Source organism: Eucalyptus grandis, chromosome 2 (genome assembly GCF_016545825.1).
Source record: "Eucalyptus grandis isolate ANBG69807.140 chromosome 2, ASM1654582v1, whole genome shotgun sequence".
In the NCBI taxonomy this organism is placed as follows: Eukaryota; Viridiplantae; Streptophyta; class Magnoliopsida; order Myrtales; family Myrtaceae; genus Eucalyptus; species Eucalyptus grandis.
Window position 1 is genome coordinate 22,555,705 of NC_052613.1, and position 18,949 is coordinate 22,574,653.

An 18,949-nucleotide genomic window follows, 5' to 3' on the forward strand; every position below is an offset into this window, starting at 1 on the left:
GAACGGAGGAATTTTGATATACGTTTCTTCAAATCTTAACCTCCCCCGCATCAATTGCTTCCTTGCCTAGGGGAGGGAGGTTGAAACCAGAGTCAAGAAGAAAGTGATATTTCAATTTCCGTGCATAATAGAGTAGATATCCAGTTGAAAAAATAGAGACATCAATCAGTTTTTCGATGGGGTTACCATACCGATGCACCTATGCATACATACTCTTGCCGAGACTCGTGGTCATGAGTGGGTGTGGGGTTATAATTGTTAGGGGCCTAATATTAAAGTTCTATTTTGAGCCTGAGCATTATTACTACGAAAATAATGCTAGAGAGGCTCTTATTACTCTGTTATTGAAAATAAAGAAAGAAAAAAGAAAAGAAAAATAGAATGGGGCTGACCGGCAAGACATCATGGGCCCATTGGGCCGGGCTCGTCCTGCAATAAAAGCCCATTTCTCAAACAGATCGGACTGGAACTTGTTCATCGTCATTCAGACACGAACCCACGGCGATTGCCACGCGCCTCTCCAGTACGCGAATCCGGGGCAACGTCTCTCTCTCTCCTCTCTCTTCATCCAGTCTGCTGCTGCTTCTTCACTCGGCGAGCGAAGCGATGGACCAGAGAGCGCCAATGGAGGAAGAGTACTTCATGGAGGACACCTCCCGCTTGCTGGAAGCGGCTTCCGACTTCGCCCTCTATCCCGGTTAGGGCTTTTCCCGATCTCGGTTTCGTTTCTCTTCTCGGTTTCCCGGAGTTGTTTGTTTCATTTCTTCGTCTTTCGTGGTGCCTGCTGATTCAGGCGTCCAGAACGACGCGGCCGCGAAGGAGTTTCTCGATCGCTTTCCTCTTCCCGTCATCATCAGGTGACGTGTCTCGGACGATTCCGACTTCTTTTCTGCTTGATTCTTTTTTCTTCGGACAAGCTTGTCGTTCTGTTTCCTGAAGGATTTTGATGAACAGAACAATGAATGGAAGCAAAGAAGGAAAGATGATTCAGAGAGTAAAAATCGTCTATTATTCAACTGAGTGCTCTGTTTCAATGAATAAGAAGGTACATCCTCTTGCCTTTCTCTTATCAGCTTTTATATCTGCTGAAGTGCTCTAAACTGAATGAAAACTAACTAGCTTAACAGTACTAACAAACTAACTGAATTAAAGAACAGAGTTTGACTTTACAAATTGAAAATTGAAAACCGATTTCTCAAAGGTAAATCAATTTCACGAATTCTGTAATCTCTGTTGTTAACTTCTCTGTTTTCATCAGCTTTCTTATTGCTGCTACTGAACTCACTTTCACCTTCTTCCTTTCCTCTGTTCTTGAAGTCTTCTTTCTTCTTTCCTCTGTTTCTATCAGCACCCATATCTTGTGTTATACTCTTAATACCCATTTCTTTTTATCATCTTCGCTGGATTTCTTCGTTCTTGCGACCCGATAGCAACTCGTGACCGTCTACTGTTTGTTGACGTCGTTTTTTTGTTTTGTGGCTTTTTGCTGATTCTGACTTGCTCAAGAAGTTAAGAGAAGCGTTTGTTCGATTTTGGTTTTCTCGTATATGCAGCGCTTTGCAAACGAGAGCGGATGTGCCCGGTCTCGAAAGTACACTGGTTAATTGTCTGGAGAGAGTGTTCAAGACCAAATACGGCGCTTCCCTGATCCCGCACTTTATGGTATGCTCGAAACCTTCGATAATCTTAGGTTCCTGTACCATGGGAAGCCCTTTTGGATGGATTTGAATCGCTTCTCTATTGCGTTTGTAGTCTAGGCGGGTCTCTCCCCTCTGTGCGCGTATAAAAAGATGAGCTTCATGCTTCCCCAAATTTTTATTTGTTTGTGCAGCCTTTTGTACAAGTTGGTTTGCAGGCAGCTTCACAAGAAGTCAGATGTCTAGCTTGCAAAACGGTAAGTATGAAATAGGTTTTAACCCCTGCTATTGATTTAGGTCCAATGGATGATTTCTGTGTTCTGTGGCTATACGATTACAACACCAGATAGCACACGTTAACTTTTAAAATGCAGAATGCCAACCGCACTTAATTCACAGCCCTAACTTCCAATATCCTGGTCTTTAGCTTAGAGAATAAGCTGCCGGTCTGTAGTCATGAGGTGGACCACCTTCATGAACTTGCTGTAGTTCAGAAATAAGGAGCCATAGACAACTGTGAAATGAGCGCATCCCGTCATTACATAAAGATCTTTTAAAGAAAGTCAGCCATCCAATTCCAGAAAAAGCTTGGAGTTTTCCACATGCGGTCATTGCTCCGCACCCCACTGCACTTTTCTAAAACAAGGTTGTTGGTTTCCGTCCTCCTAAGGTTAGATTGATAATCACCTTCTTTGATGGGATTGGTTACAGACAAAGGGAAACAAAGTGTTTCTTGGTCGTTTACATTGATTTGCAGTTGATCCTAATTTGTCGAGAATATATAAAAGATCACAAAGCTCCCGGTTGCTTATACTTGGTAAAACCTTCTGTTTTCTTATAGTTAGGAAAGGAAAAACATGTCAAAGTCAGTTTTATCGACTTGATGAGATGTTATATATGTTTCTTCTGTTTGTCCATATTTCTACTGAATGATATTGGAGGTTAGAAGTAAGAATATTTAGCAAGTTACTGAACTTAGTTTGAGGAGATATTTACTGGAGCTGTGTCTAGGAGAAAATTAAAAGATGAAATGTCCACCCTGAATTCAAAGTTAATTTATGCGGTGATTATATGTACCTCGCACTTTGAATTGTGCTCTTGGTTTTTCTATTTTTATTTCTTCTAATTAAAAAATTTTCAGGTGTCTTGCCTGTTGGAAATTTCGGATGAAAAGTCTTTGTCTGCTGTGAAGATAGTTATTGACTACAATATTTACCCACTTTTTCTTGATTGCCTTGTTAATGGGTAAGAACATAATAGTGATTTTTTTTTGTTTTTTCAATTGACTCTGTATTGTGGAATTTCTTGATCTTGACTGTCTACTCCATAGGCATGGTCTGTCGTTTAAATAGTGCTAGAAATGGGAAGTTTATGATACAGAGGAAGTTGGCCATGTATGGGTTTCCAGAAAGGTAGAAATGAGTTTTATACATATATTACATAGAGGAAGATGGCCATACCTAGGGTTTCCACGAAGGTAGAAGTAGTATATACTTATATTGGTAGAGGAGGGACTTTTGAGACCGAAATCCCAGTCTTGTCGAGCAAAGCGGCAGCCACTATGGAGATGTCCCTGGATCTTGCACCACGAGTCATTGTGATGTCCATTAAAATTTTAAGACGAATTGACGCTCGACATGTTCGGTGATTTGAGATGTCAAGGAGATAGCATCCGAATTTCCTAGTAAAAGAAAATGAGAAACGCTTTGCTCCCCACTTGAAAAACTACCAAGGATTTTGTAGAAATGCCAGCTTTATTTGGTATTCAAAGCAATTTATCAACTGGGACTGACAATTTTGCTAGAGATGCCATTACTAGACATTCTTTAGCGGACTCGTCATAGTGGTCCAGAGCTCAGTCAGTGAGATAGCGGGAATTAAGCAGCCTCTGCCCAGTAGCACCATCTGCTCTCTTAATAACTTTTATGGATGAAGTGAGGAAATCGAAAGAGAGGGAAGTGAAGGAATTGGAAGGAATTTTGAGAGAGAGAATATTTCTCTCCAAACTGACCTTTTGCTGCTTTTATGCCTTTCTTAGCAGACTTGAAAAGCATTACTGTTTTAAAGGGTAAATTTGTCATTATAACTTACATATGTTTACTTTTACCAACAATTCTCTTCTCTCCATAGTCTTCTATCCAAATGCTAAAGGAGAAAATTGCTCTCTGAAAAACTTTTGGAACGAAGAATTAATTGCTGTTGGATAAACCATTATGTAACTTGGATGTATGGCATGGTATTCTCTTCAAGTTCAGAAACAGTCTCTCAAGACTCCTACCTGGGTTTTAATAAAATTAAGCGGTGCTAATTTTAGTGATTGAAAATATCCATGTTAGAATTATGATGATTTGGTGGGAATCTCTTCCTATCTTAGTGAAATGTAGTTCGTTTGTTCTATAGAAATGAACAAGTTACCGCAGCTTCAATGGATGCTATTAAGACTCTGGCATGCCTTCAGAGAGGCACAGTAAGGATTTGACTCTGATCCGTGCTCAGACTTATTTCTTATGGCTTCGGTTTATTGATACTTACCTGAGATGGCTGTCTTATGTTACCTTGCAGAACGTTGTTTTTCCAGCCAGTGACAGTGAAGTTACGCGTCTAAGAAACTTAGCAGCTCAATGCTCGTCATTGGTACGGATATATACATGTTGTTACTTGAACAGTTGAACTTACATTGCCTTGCATCAGTTAGCGAGAACAAGTTCGATCAGCTGGTTACTTCCTTTGTCTGGACATATTTGAAGAAGGGTAGTCACCCCCCCTTCCCCAAAAGACCCTCCTTTCTATCCAAATTATTGATTACAAGTGATGGATGCAAAATCCTAGGCACTAATGAATAGATAATTTGGTCACTGTGCTCAGATCTCAATCTTATGCGAAAAATTAACCAAGTGCTTTTGCAATGGTAGTTTTTGGTTGATTGTGATTTAGCCTTTGATGTAGACGTTATTATTGTACCATGAAGTCACGGAAGCTTATAGACGAAGTCCATACTTGCCTTTGCACTACGTTTGCACGTACGCCTACTTATCTACACTCGTAGAAAGTGGGGTACTGATAAAATTTCTAATTTCATAACCATGTTTCAGGGTCGTGTTTGGGTTCTAGCTTCGATAGTGAAGCTGTTTTCTGTCTCCAGTTCTGTTGCATCAATTATCTACAGTTCCAATCTACTAAGTTTATTTGAGGCAGAAATCAGCGATTCTCAAGACACCCTTGTAACTTTGAGTGTTCTGGAGCTTTTGTATGAGGTTTGTTAATCTCTATGCTTCTCCCTTTTTACTTTCCCTAGTGAAGAAACACACTGCTTGCTCATCCACTTGCAGTTTAATATCTATGTGAGGGAGGTGATGTCCTTGGCATAGTGAACTACATACGTCTGTAACACTTATTGAGTTTAATTGATCTATGTTCCTTTGTTTCCCTAAATTTTCGTAATTCCTTTTCTCCTTCGCACATTTAACAAGATGGTTGAGATCCGGCATGCAACGGAAATTTTGTGGAGGACTGCACTTCTTCAGCTACTTGCTTCTATCATAAGGTAATTGAGAGCTTTCAATCTTGTTCTGAATTTTAGTTTCTACAGGTCCTAAACTGTCATCACTACAATAGCTATAATTGTTTGTAGCAATGCATTGTTGGAGTCAATTTTGAGGTCCAGAGCAATGATGATTTGCGGAAGACTACTGTCCAAGGAGGACACTTATATGTTTACAGACGAATCCAGTAGGGTTGATCCATCATTTCTGTGCATATGCCCAATATTTAGCTTTTGTAGTCATGAGGAGGTTAATTGTTTGGTTGGTATTGCCTTATGTCAGCACATTCTAAGCAAATTTGTGCACTATAATAGCCTTCACGCTTCAGATAATCTTTCTATCTCATCACAATTTAATGCAATAACTAATATTCAAGTTCTCACTGGTATAACTGAGGAAGTTGGTGTGCTTGATTGAGTGGCTTGTCTACGTTATACTATGGTTTCTGTAGCTTTTCTTTCAATTATAAAGTGACATTATTCTTGCATGATTTGTTTGTCCCATTGAGAATTTGCATTATGGGTTTACTTGAGTCCTTGCCCTACTGAGTGATAATTCGAAGACACTTGCTTTGTAGTGCAGGTGTCAGAGTAGTTGTTTCTGCCATTGATGGGAGACTCAGCTCGTCAGAGAGTCTAGATACAGATGAATGTGAAGCTGCCCTTGAAGCATTAGGTCAAATTGGATTATGTAATACTTTAACCATAATAGCTGGTTACATGTAGGCTAGTAGAACTGCGTTGGTTTGCCATAGCTTGTCTGGCTGTTGTGTTCCCTGCCACAAGGAGGAGCTTTTATCGGTTCGCTATTTCACGAATTAAATGAATTGTTACCATACATCGAAAGAGAGAAAATGTAGATTGCCTGCATGTTCCCTGCTAGAAGATGCCTAGCTTACTCATTCCATGCTGGTTTAACAGATTAGTGTACTTCTTTTTCCATCTCCAATCTTGCTGCAGTAGCGATCCTTTATTTATTTATTTTTCAATTTGTACCCTCGGCCATGGGAAACTAAGATTTTCTCTTCTCTCTGTCTTTTATTTTGGCTTTCAGCAACTCAGGGAGCTGAGTGTTGTCGAGCACATATCCTGTTGCAAGACATGTAGTATATGCTGCCTTTGACAGACAAGGACGTGGTAAACAGCTGGTGAGCAGATATATGACGCTTTTGTCCATGCAACTCTTTGTCTGTTTTGTCATGATCAATTATCAAATTAGGGGGATCCAATTAGTGTGAATATCTTAAAAATTAATGATCTTTTATATAGCATGAGATGGAGTCAGTCCTTGTAATTTGAGAAGGTGATGACATCGAAGATGAGAGACAAAGTGAAAAGAACATGAGTTAGATACTGCATAAGTTAAAGCATGTCCCTTTTATAGAAGAAGTAAGAGGACTTTTAGAAACGATATTTTAATTACGTTAGAGTTTCACTGGTTCTTCAGTACTGTCTAATTTGAGTGACCTATTCAATGGATGCTTTACCCTGGATATGTGCTATGCCTAGATTTTTCTACTGTTATCATTTTCACCATTCTTGCCACAATCTAACGAAGTTATGTTGACTCCATTTTCACATGTGCTATGTTATGAGTACTCATTATCTTAGGCAGTTTCTCTCATCACACATAAATATACATGCTTTCATGCTTTCACCAGAATAGTGCAAACTGTGGTTAGCTTCTTGAGAGTTTGTAACTTGTCAAATCTTTGTACTGTAAATGTCTTGATTTATGGCTTACTCCATGACAAACAGTAAGCCGAGGTCAAAGATTTTACTTGTATCTCCTGTGGTAGTTTATTGATGATATGATATTAAATTGCTCAGGCTGCATTGCATGCACTGGGAAATTTGGCTGGAGATGCTCGGTCAGATAATAGTGTAATACTGAATGGTTCTGCAGAAGAAACCCTTAAGACTCTTTGATATATGAGGCTGCATCCAGGAGTCCAAAGCTGATACCATCGGTAAGTCGAGTTCTTTTGTCCACTTTTAGTGTGTTAGCTTATGGTAGTGGCTCATCTTTGTAATCTGTTCTTTGGTTGATGAGGTTCAAGAGCAAAATGGAGATTTTAAATATGAATTGTCTAGAAAAGCTAGTGATATGAAATGAAACTTAATTGATCATTTGTGATAGTGGAATGTGCCTGATATTTCAGAGAAGGGAACAAAGAAGCAAAATGGTGATATAGCAGTTGAGGAAATTAAGGACAACCTAGATTAACAAGAGGTCTCAAAATTGCCTTCAGCTTATTTTAGGTGCAGAGTTTGCGAAATCCATCTTAAAGCTCATGAGCAGGTTGGCAGGTCCCATATTTGGGAGAAAATTCTATAGTCATCAACAGCAGTTCCTTTGGGTCATTGACTCATTGCGACCTTGAGTATACTCGTAATCTATATTGACATGAAGGTCTATGATCTCATAATGAACTCACGAGACTGACCTGTTTAGAGTTTCTCATCTTGTCTGTCTGTTAGCTTATTTTCTTCTGTGGAATCTCTTCCTTTAGTGCTTTTATGTCTATTTCAGAGCAAAAGCTAGGGAGCATGACTAACTAGCTGTTGCATTCACGCACTGAATAGAAACGATACATCTGACCTGTGAGATGAATGTGTGATGGATGTAAGTCATTAAGCAACAGCCTTGAAGACAGTATGTAGAAACTGTTGAATGCTTGTTTGGCAACTCCTTAATTGGGTGTTTTAGCTCCTTTTTCTTTTCCCTTCCAATTGCTGAGCTTGTGCCATGATTCGCAGGGCCTTTTCCTATCAGTTCTTCAGCAGGAGGCAGAAACTCGTTTAGCGGTGTGTCATTTACAGATCTCTCTCATTTTTATAAAATATTACTCTGGACAAATGTGGAACTTGCTCTGCTTTGGATTTGGGCACAATATGTACGTTCCTTCGTGCATAACATGCATCAACCAACCTTGGATTTTATCTATAAAACCATTCAGAGTTCTGAGTATGTGGCAGATCCTCCTTCAGAATCTTATCCTCGGGCAGTGTGTTCTACGCTTGCTTCTTTAGCTGAAGAGAAAGAGGGGAGGACTGGAAATAGATGATTTTGTTATAGGAATTATGAATCGAGTTGGTCATTACCTTTCTGGTTGCTTCCTACTCTTTCTCGGTTTTACTATTGTGTATCCACTTATGGTTACAGCAAGCAGATCCATTTGGTAATCAGGAGCATCAAGTAGGATTTCTTCAATTTTCCAGGAAACATAATGATTGGTTCTATGTTATTTTCCTATGCACAAAAGAGGAAAAAACTTTTGTAGGAGCCAAGCTTTGTTCTTCCTTAGATGTAAAGTATACATAAACTAAAATAATCAACGTGTAAGTGTAAATTGATGTTCTGGTCCTAAATTGGAGATTGACCGATGAATGTTGAGATCTATTTGATGGTTTTTAGCTATGTGCTTAATGAAGCTCATTGCTATTTGTGGTTAATATCGCTTGTCAGCCATTGTGATGAGCTTGATATTTCCAGGGTTATAGGCGAATTACAGCTTTGGTAGCTAGGCCATGGTGCCTGATGGAGATCTGCTCAAAAGAAGAGATAGTAGATATCGTAACTGACCCAAGCATTGAAACCACAAAAATAGGTATTTTTATATTGCTCACTTTCCTATTCACCATGTTACGGAAGCACCAACATGATCATCAGATGGAGATGTTATCCCTTGAAGCATGTAGGTTGGAGCTTTAGTAATTATGTCAATGCTATTTCCTTAAGCATAAGTGTTAGTGATTACATATTTTGGACCATAAATTTGTTATAGGTGATCTTGTGAAAGTTCTTTTTTATATTTTCTGTTTTTTTTTCTCCGTTTCTTCTGCTTTTGTTGTCTGCGGGGATGTGTCTTTGGGCCTTTCCTGCATTCTTGTTTATTTCTAAGTCCATTAATTTGAGTGGTGACTTAACAGACGCACAAATGCACACCGAGTAGAAGTCATCTGGAGTTGAATGTCTCTCTCTCTCTCTCTCTCTCTCTCACAGCGCACGCTTTTTTTTTCTTTTCTTTTTTTATCCTTGTGTTGAGTGGGTTGAAGCATTGTCCATCGCTTGCCTCTCATTTAGCGTTTTAATTTGGATGGTGGACTTCTCAGGCATGGAAGCTAGGCACGGTTGCTGCCAAGCAATACACAAGCTTTCACACGTTCAACCAAACTGATGAACGATCCTTCTCTGGCTGGAATTGCTAGCAAGGTAAGATACACAGAGCGGAATGCGTCATTTCCGTGTTATACCTTGGCGTACCAAGATTTTGTTATGTAAAGACCCGGGTCGTGTATCTTTGTGACTTGATGATGTTCCCTTCTTTGCCCACAGTTGCAAGATGCTGTGAGAAGGGGTCCCTTTCTTGCAAGAAGGCGTCCCGAGGCTCAACCTGTTGTAATGACAGCCGAAAGATTCTAGACAAAGTCAATCTCCCAGAACTCGGGAGGAGCGTAAAATAGTCCGTGCTCAAGGCCGTCTTTCTTCTTTGTGCTCGGAAAAAACATGCCCGCTTCGGATGCTTGCTTGAATTATGGAGTTTTCGGACATGAACGGAACTTGTAAATCTCAGCAGGTTATAGGAGCCAACTTTTGGTTAATCCCCTGAAGTAAAAGCGTACTGCCATCGTCTCGTTATCTCCGGGTGGGATCTCTATGCAACCATTTTTGGGGATTGAAATGATGCAGTGTGGCCAGTATTTTAGAGACCAACGACAGAGATTGCTAAACCACCAACGTGATTAGCAACTTGCACCATGATTAGTACCACATCAATGATCGCGGTTAGGAACTTCTTTGTCATTAGCAAGTCGCTCGTCTCGGATTAGCCGGAAGTATCTCAAGGCGATTGACGAGGTTCCTTATAAGGAAATATCGGAAATTACTGATTTAGCATTTTATACAGAAAAAAAAAAAAAAAAAAAAAAAAAAAAAAAGAAGAAGCTTCGGTATTTTAATGATTGGCCACTTTTTCATTGCGCTTAACGAAATCTTTTCAAAGTGTTTTTAGTAACTTTCCATGAGGAAGAAAAACTCGCCTCTTCTAATGGCCCGCCACCCTTAAAGAAATCGAACCTTAATATAATTCCAAGTAGAAAAAGCACTTCTTTTCAACGTTGTATATCGTATAGAAGTAAGTATTCATCCTTTTTGCATATTTACTTTCAGAAGAATAGCAAATGAAAAATAACTTCGAATTTATAAGGAATAATTAACCTTTTCGTAATTAGTGTGTTTTCAGAGAGTGAAGGGGTACGTTTTCTCGTTTTCTCATGTGGGAAGTAGATTTCAGAGTGTCGTATTTATTGCAGTTAAAGCTTCTATTCAGTCCGTAATTTCTCAATATGGTTAGTAATTTTTATGGAGGAAAGTTAGCTTTCGAAGAACTTTAGTAGCCTCAATATTTACACGAAAAATTAAATATCATTATAAAAACATAGAGGATTCGAGTGAGATTTGGTTAAAGCAATAATAGAAAGAATCAAAAGAAAAATCTTAGTCAAGCCTAATTTAATGATAGAAATAGTCTCTAAACTTTGACATGCAATCCTTAAATTATTAATTTGTTTAATGTGATCCATGAACTTTATTTCCATGTGTGATGTGTTATTTGAACTTTTAATCGGTTTAATATGGTCTATGAACTAGTGTTATATGTTCAATTCAATTTCCTATCAATTCATGTTCAAGGGGTAATATTTAATATTTTTTTAAGTGCGGGGATTAAATTAAATATCTATTGAAAATTTGAGGATCATATTAAGCAAATTAATTCAAGGACTACATTGGTCATGGGTATAAAATTTATAAATTACACTGAATAAATTAAAATTTCATGAATCATATTACACATAGGCTCAAAATTCATTAATCATTTGTGCCATTTTCGACATAGCTAGCTTTTACGCACCAGCAAAGGGCAAAGGAGGGAATTTGCTCGTTTCCGCCGGCTAAACTTGCAGGGACGGAGCTTCTACAAGATAAGGAGAAGAGGGAAAAGAAGCTTCCCACGGAGAAAAATGGCGAGCTTATCTTCTTCTTGCTTCGCTCTTCCCTGCAAATTCAAATCCCTCTCCCTCCACTCTTCTCCTTCTCACGGTCGCATCGCTTTCAATTCCCTCCGGTTCTCCACAAGCGTCTCGCGCGACGTCTTCTGCACCGGAGGTAACCCTCGCCGACGACGACCTTCCGATTTCCCCCTCCCTCGCTGCCTCTTCTTCTTCTTCTTCTACTCAAGCATCTCAGCTCCGTCGCTCGCTTCTCGTTGAAGATGCGCAAGGATATTCGACGGAATCATTCATATATCATTGCACAAGTCAAGATCAATTAATATCGAATCTGATTTTGTATATAATATTGTTTCATTTTATTTACATACAACATGTACTATAATACACGTTCTGTACATTGCGTGAATATACTGAAATAGAAGAGAAAATTTCCCCTCTCGCTTCCTTTCCTCTCGTCTTCTTCATCTTCTGACATGGTATCAGAGCGGGTCAGGCACCTTTAATCCGCTTCTTCCGCCTTGATTCATCCTCTTCTGGTCTTCTGATTGTCTGCCGGAAGAATCTAGCTAACTTGCAAAACACATTAGCACTCCGGCGCAAGAATCAACACCTTGAGGAAATCACATTGAAACAGACGAAGGAAAAAGAAAAGAGGGAGATCTCCATATCGTCATGGTTGACAATCAACCTCAATTACCTGTGGATGCAGCGACCTCAGAAGCACAAGATCAAGTGCATAACGTCATAGGTCGGACTGATCAGCCCGCAATGGGCAATTTTTTCCATGGCAACCCAGTTTGGGGTATCCCCATTCGGGGACTTCCTACCAGTGGGTACCAATGCCAATATACTATGGAGGAATCCATTATAATGGAGATGATTAAGAAATTTTCAGTGATGTTTTTGGATTATTATTTAGCCCGAGGATTATTAGTCCCTGAAATTCAAAGCATAAGACCGTATTGGGTAGCTTCCAAGATTTTAGAAAATTGCATAGTGAACGATTAAAAGCATTGTCTAAATTGACCATTTACTTTTTGTTAATTGAATGCCATGGTCATTGGTTTATTTGAAATATAACAACTATTAAAAGCATGTTGCCATCGCAAGTATAGAAATTTTTCTATACTCCGCATATGGTTTTAGATAGAATTTATTTCTTTTTCTTTCTTTATATTTTCTTTTCCTTTTCTTTTTGCGGACGAGTCATCGGCCATGGTTGGCAAGGGTTGGCCTCGCTTGGGCAAGCGGCATAATGAAAATGGAAAAAAAATGGCAAGGAAGAAAAGTATTAAGAAAATTATTTAAAATGTCACCATGTCAACTAGGAGGGATGTCTGACCAAAAGAAAAAAAAAAATAGGAGGGATGGACAGTCACCTAGATTAAAATTGAATTAGTACTAACGTGGAAATGTTTAGGACGAAATTGGTCAAATTGAAAAAAATTAAGATTAAATTAATACAAATACAATAGATATATAACATTTTTGATACTTTTTCCAAGTGAACTAGTGTGGATGACCTAGCGTAGATGAGGGACACAACTTGGGCATCCAATATTTCCCCCATCATGGGGACAAAAAGTGGCACCAAAATGTGGGTTCGAGAATTAGATTTGTTTTGTATATGACACCTGTGACGGACAATAGTTTCTTTTATTTGTTCTTGCTGGTTGCTTTCTTCAATATATATATAACACATGGCATATAGTTTAGAAACATTTTATTTTTATTTTGTTTTATTTTTAGGCCACCGATGAAGGGAAGATTTTTCACATATTCCGTTCAAATTTTTCATATTTTTAAGTAATATACACTAAAGGGTGTATTTTGTGCAAAGAGGGAATTTTTCTGGATAGAATATGCGAGAAATACAAAATGGAATATTTTCGCGGAGCGTGTATTTCAACGACATATTTAGGGGTATAATGAGCAAACAAAAAAACAGAAATAAGATATATCGGGAAGATACAATTTCTGGGCCTATAAAAGACATTCCGTACGAAAAGACAGGGGGCCTCTCTCGGTTTCTAGGTCAAGGAAAAGTCAGAAGGAAAAAGAAAAGAGAAGTAAAGCGACCGGTCTGCAGAGAGAGAGATGACTGGTGAGTGACGTGAGAGAGAGAGAGAGAGAGAGAGAGAGAGAAAGAAAAAGGGGGCCACCGCGTCGTCTTCTTCGCGAGGGAGAAGCTCGAACGCGCCAGCCGGCTCCGTCCGGCCGCTGTGCCGGTACCGCGACGCCAGACACCACTGCACCTCACCACCTCACTGGTCCGCTCGCCGCCGCCACGCTGCACCGACGGTCTTATCGCTCCACCTCAGCCCTCGCCGACGCCTGCGGTGCTCCTCGACGCCCGTGCCTGCTCGCGACCCAGCACCCGGCATTCCCTGCTCCGGTCGCGACCTCCGCCGTCCTTCCTCGACGCCACCGCTGCTCCACCGACCTCGCCCCCGACTCGCTGGCGGCCCACTGGCCCGCGAGCCTCCTGCTGCCTCTTCCCTGTGCCGGTCGTCGCTGCGCCTCCCCGGAGCCGGATCGCAGCCCCCCGCTCCGACGAAACTGCTGTTGTCCCTGTCTTGTCTGTGCTTGCAGATCTCCGCCGGTGCTACTCCGATCAACGACCTGCCGGCGATCCGACGCCTCTGCCCGAGCCGAGCCGCTCCGCTCTCTGCCTGAGTCCGAGCAAAGCCACCTGCCGCTGCTCCTCGCGACGCCACCGCTCGCCACCGATCCGCTCGCTGCTGGTCCTCCTTGCCGGAGCTCCGACGACCGGCGACCGACGGTGAAACTCCCCTCGCCGGGGCGACCATCACGTTGCTGCTTTGCTTGGAAGGAAAAAAAAAAGAAAAAAAGAAAACAAAAGAAAAATTAGGTAGTTTTTCTTTTACTTATTTATCTCATTTTATTTCTTTTATTTTTTTTATTTGCTCTTTTTTAGTATAATTATTCCTTGATGCAATGATGAATTATCCGCCAAGAAATAGCCTTTCGCACCCGAAATTTGATTCACAATCACTTTAAAAAATTGCTAATCCGATTTCTCATCCGAGATTCGATTCGCAATTTTATGTAAAATTAGCTAACCCGATCTCACGCGAGATATGATTCGTCAATTTCGATATCATTTTGTTTTGATTTGCTGTCGTGTCATTTAAGTTAAATTTCTTTAAAATAAAAAAATAAAAAACGTAGGCTAGAATTAGGTTTATTTCTTATTTTAGGGTTTGCATGTTTGGAGCAGAAATTTTATTCTGAATTTTATTTAAAATAAAAATAAAAATAAAAATCAAATCAATTAATTTGTTTGCTATTTTTTTTTATACTTGGATTGCATTGTTTAATTATTTGGCAATTATTAATGTCGAAATTAATAAACAAAAACACAAAAAAAAAAAAAAAATCATCATGCATATGTCATGTAGAGTTATGGCATCTTTTTGTATGTCATTGCATATTAGGGTAAAATTGCACTTAGTTTAATTCTAGATAATATTTTTCTTAATTTATTATAAGTTTAGGTATTTTCTTAAATAGATTGCACCTTAGAGAATTATTTGGGTTGAGATAATATTTTAGTTTAAATTAGGATTTGACTTAGCCTAATTCCTAATACAAATTGAATAGGATCTTAATCTAGCTAGATAATTTTCAAATTTTATCTAATTCAGAATTTCTTAAAAAAAAAAAAACCAAAAAATGTCTTAGAATAAATTAGTTTTATTTCATATGATGAATTGCATTCTTTAAGAAAAAAAAAAGAAAAAAATATCATATGCATGTCATTAGGATTAGATTCATGAAATGAACGTCATTTAAAGATTGTTATTAGGTCAATTTAATTAGAAATTGCATGTCATTAGAATTAGGTCATTTAGTTATATTGCATTGCATATTGCATATTGCATGATTCTCATTAAGTAAAAACAAAAAAAGAAATTGCATGTTAATTAGAAATTATATTTAGAGTTGTTGATGTGGATTCTAATCTAATATTGCAGATGCATTCGTTGCTTTGAGGTAAGTTTTTTTTGCAATTTATTCATTGTTTATCTAGGTGTTAAATTGGTGGATTGCACACCCGCATGATCACCTCACATGTTAGAGAAATAAATTTAAAATCAATTTAAGTTGCTTGCAAAAATATTTTTGAAAATAAAATAATGGTAGCGAAAGGGTATTAGAGAAATCTAGTATAACAAAGTTTCCGTACCCATAGTCTCCTTCGTAGGAGTAAGGTAAAACTCCCGTTACTTTACTTGGGTTTCCAATCGACCCACCACAAATAGATTAGTGACGACTCCTAAATAAAATCTATCTTCATGTTAAGAATCGAACATAAGTCGCAAATTGACATATGTTTGGGAGAGCCCGAGTTAGGCCTAGGCATAACAATTCATTAGCCAAACCTTAGGTGATTCACACCCAAAAAATTTGGTCGCGACAGTCAACACCAAGTAAGGCATCCGACATGGTCATTAAACAATAAAAATCACACATCATATGGTAGGTGACATGTCACCCTCTCATAATGACCAGAGAGGGACATCCTCTCCCATAATAACTAGAGAGAGTATGTCGCTCTCTCATAATGACCGGAGAGGGACATCCTCTCTCCTGATAACTAGAGAGTATTTCGCTCTCAAAGGGGGACATAATGTCTGCTTATCCTTCCTCACAAGAGAGTGACGTACTCTCCGGTAATAACCAGATTTGCATATACTTTTTCAAAACTTTTTAGATTTATATAATATTTGAATTTTTAGCAAGAAAGTAAAAATTCACTATTAAAAAAAAAATCTTAAAAAGAACCTAAAAGTTAACAAGATTGTTCATATTACATACCTACCACTATGTAGTGGTTTAGCCGGGACGAAAACAAGAAAATGACTAAACAGGTCATTAACAAAGGAATTGCTTGTGTCCTAGTGATTTTGAGGAGGTGGAATCGTTTCTCATTGGATTTTGCCAGAACAATTTATGGTTCCAAGAATTTCGTGTGGACGAGTTGGTAGTAGCGTTATACAATAAGGATAGATGGTGTGATCAATTGGAAGGCGGCTAGTTGCGTGGCTCAACCAAACCTTGTATTCTATTCTCAATTCTCTCACCTTCTTTACGATAATTCCTCTCTCATTCGCGTGTTAAATAATGAAAAAAGAAGAAGAAAAGAACATTAGATTGCACAGCCATATGCTTATTATGATTTAGTTAGTTAATGATGTGGCAACACATGTGACACTATTTAAGGGAAAATTTTGCCCTGTCGTCCTCTGGGCTTAGAGCTTCTATGATCCTCGAGAGATCAATCCATTATCATATTCAAACGCACTTTATCTTAACTTACGAGAGAGCGGGTGGCAACCAAGGACAAAGCAGGAGTTTTTCTCCTCTAGCTTTAAGTCGAGGTGCAAAATATTGATAATTTAGAAATAAAGGATTCAAAGTGACATTTAAATAAAATGTGAGGATGATTTGTATTTTGGTGACTTCAAGACATATATTAATTAATGAAATGGAGGGGAAGATTAGTTGTTTCAATCTAAGTTTGTCCACTCACTTGCCTAAGAAAAATGTGGCAACTAACAATAGGTTTCTTAGAACCATGGAGAAAAAAAGGATAAAAATAGATGGAAATTAGTGTGCGCTATTTTGTGATTCTTTGTAGTTAAAAAGATCAGAAATCTAGGTAAAATATGAAAAAGTGAACGTTTCAAGTAGCACCTATTTGTTTCACGTATACTGACATGTATACGCGAAACAATTTGCAATTAGCTTCACAGAAGCTATCATGGCTCAGGCTAGAGCCCATTCAAAAGCCTGCAAGCCTATATTTTCAAGTTGGCTCGGTCAGCACTCGGATGACTGTACGGTACTTCTTTTTCTTCCCTTATCTACCTCACCATGCCCGCTCGTTCATGCACATGCAAAAGCAGGGTCTAAATCTCTTGTGCATAAGAGAAATGGAACGATAGGGAACCATACACAAAGAGATCCATGGTACACTTGACATCCTGCCAGGCCGTGCAGAACCCAGCTATGGAGTCGCGTGTCGACAATGGATGAAGAACTTAAAAGGGAAGGGAGGAAAAGGGAAAGAGAGCGAGAAAGTGTGGGAAAATATCGAGAAGAAGGGAGATAGCAGTGGATGAGGAGGAGCTTGTGTCTGTTAACGTTCCACATCCATTTCCCATAATAATAATCCAAAAAGGAAAAGTAAAAATGAATTATCACCATCAAGCAATATGACGTCATTTTTATCACGATAACGACACAGCAGTTGCTGAAAAGGCGAAACGTCGCTAATGGCATTTTTTGCATTTGATTGAAGACTTCAACCGATCTTTTGTGCTCCTCATAATTAAATCCATTTTTATTTCAAATCAGGGAAGGCAGAAGGTTCAGATGAAGTCTATCTTTAGGTTCCTACAAGATCAAGAAGATTACCATTAATAGTGGCGTGTACATTAAGACGAGCTATGCGTCACTATTTTAGAATCTCTTCTAGTCTAGAGACTAAAGTCAGAGCAAGAATTTCTGCATATTTTTTTTTTCTACGACTAACATCAACCTTCTTCTTATTTATCAATCAAAATATACAACTTAAGTTTGACCTAGATGGTTCCGAGGTCATTGATCAAGTCCTACTATCACTCCATTCTATATTTTCTCGGAATGCAATGCGCGATTGTCACAAGACGATTCTTTCGATCGCGAAGGCACTTAGAGTTTTGAATCGCCTAGTCAAGTCTAAGTAAGCCTTGCTCTCACTCACACTCTCGCACTCAATGAAGGGAATTTCTAGAGAGAGAAAGTAGAGAGAGAAGCTCTAGAGATACTTGTAATACTCAAATGAAGTTGATGACACAAATGGAGAGAGGGCTCCCCTATTTATACAAAAGTCCTCTAATCACAAACCGTTGGTCTTCTACATTATCTAACGATAGGGATATCAATTCTCGTCTAATCGATTCAATGGTAGAAATGTGCTTAATCGATTGTGAAGGATGTTGACCCTCGTCACATTAGTCAAACGGTGGAGATTGATCTCATCTAATGGTTGAGATCATCAATCCCCGTCGAACTAATCCGAGGGCAAAGAATAAATCCCCTTACAAACTAATGGTCTTGATGAGCCCCTTTGGATTGATGATGTGACGTCCTTGGTCCGTGACATGATGCGCTTTCGTACAATCGGATTTGTTGCAAATGATATTGAACGCTGCGAATGTATAGATTGCTCATTTGTCTGACTTCATGTGTGCTCGTAAAGTTTGTCTTTTGATAATGCAAATTTTGGAATCATTATTACTATGATTTCCAAGAAAGAAAGAACAATGTCATTCCTTGTCTTCATATAAAGGCTATGTCTGAATGAAGACCGCTTAGTCTGTTTTTTCATTACAAACAAGGTTATTTCCCTTCCAGATTCCAAGTTTCCACATTTCGTCGACCGTTCTTTCTTCTATATTCGCATTTAATCCCGTCCCATTTAGCTCAATATCAGCACCAGAAGCTATAGCTTGAAAATAAATCCCCAGGGGTTAACAAAATCAAAGAAACTAACAAACCAGAAGAAAGAACAATCATGACTTTTACATTTGCTCCTTGAATGTCCAAAATGGTTATGGTGATGACTTTAATTAAATTTCCTACTTCTTTTTACTACTATCTCTAACAAAAGCAATCCAAATCCACAATCATCAGATTTCACTCTAAATCACCCAAGGCATATGTTGGCAGCAAAAGCCCCTATCGA

At 38.9% G+C, this 18,949-nt stretch overlaps 1 pseudogene; it reads left to right on the top strand.

The window, feature by feature from the left end:
• The first annotated feature begins 551 nt into the window (after positions 1–551).
• LOC104448450 lies at positions 552–9,824 on the top strand (annotated as a pseudogene).
• Positions 9,825–18,949: the final 9,125 nt, after the last annotated feature.